At 38.1% G+C, this 1,231-nt stretch overlaps 1 pseudogene; it reads right to left on the bottom strand.

Annotated features, from left to right (window-relative positions):
- Positions 1 to 887: 887 nt before the first annotated feature.
- LOC103597158 overlaps positions 888 to 1,231 on the bottom strand; it is a 1,443-nt pseudogene continuing 1,099 nt past the window's right edge.

The following is a 1,231-nucleotide window of genomic DNA, read 5'->3' on the forward strand; positions in this document are numbered from 1 at the left end:
TAGAGATTATCGCAGAACATACAGACCTCCCTATTCTTTTTAATTGAGAATAATTTCATACAATAAAATTCACTGTTTTAAAGTATACGATTCACTGGTTTTTAGCATATTTGCAAGGTTGTGCAACCATCACCCCTAATTTCAGGACTTTTTTCAATACCTTGTCTCCCAAAGAAATCTCATACTCATTACTCTCCCTTCTCTTCTCCTCCAGGCCTCTTGCAGTCACTAATCTACTTTCTGTCTCTATGGATTTGCATATCCTGGACATTTCATAAAAATGGAATCATACAATATGTGGCCTTTTGTGCGCTGTTTCTTTCAAGATTCATCTATGTTGTAGCAGGTACCAGTACCTCATTTCTTTTTATGGTTGAACAATGTTCGATTTTAAGATATACCACATTTTGTTTATCCATTCCATCAGTTGCACAATTGGGTTATATCTACTTTGGATATTATGAAGCAGAATGCTATGAACATTCATGTATAGGTTTGTGTGTGGATGCATGTTTTCAGGTCTCTTGGGTGTATACCTCATAGTGGAATTGCTGGGTCATAGAGTAACTATGTTTAACTTTTTGAGGAAATGCCAAACTTGTTTTTCAAAATGGTTGCACCATTTTATGTTCCACTATCAATGTATTATGGACCCAGTTTCTCCACATCCTTGCCAACACTTGTTACTGTCCATCTTTTTATTATAGCCATACTAGCAGGTGTGCAGTCATATCATTTTGGTTTTGATTTACATTTCTCTAATGAATAATGATGTTGAGTATCTTTTCATGTCCCTGTTGGTCATTTGTGTGTGTGTGTGTGTGTGTATTTTTTTTTTAAAGATGACCTGTAAGGGGATCTTCACCCTTGACTCGGTGTTGTCAGCACCACACTCTCCCCATGAGCCATGGGCTGGCCCTAGGTGTTGCAATCTTAAACATGGAATATGCTGTTAGTGCATTTCCACTCTGAAGTTTTTCATGATGCTCACTATGCTGTCAGGCAACCCAATGAGTTCTAGAAAAGGAACAACATTCACTCCTTTTATGGCTGCATAATAAAATGTTCCAAACCAGACACCAGAAGTTATGAGGTGCACTGGAATCAAAATTTTTCCATATTGTCTAAATGTTTTCTTTTTTTTTTTTTTCCTTTTTGTCTTTTTTTTCGTGTCCGGCAACGGATCGCAACCCTCAGTGTCGCGCCCATACCGGACCGGGACTGGCAACGG

Source organism: Galeopterus variegatus, unplaced genomic scaffold, assembly GCF_000696425.1.
Source record: "Galeopterus variegatus unplaced genomic scaffold, G_variegatus-3.0.2 Scaffold2222, whole genome shotgun sequence".
In the NCBI taxonomy this organism is placed as follows: domain Eukaryota; kingdom Metazoa; phylum Chordata; class Mammalia; order Dermoptera; family Cynocephalidae; genus Galeopterus; species Galeopterus variegatus.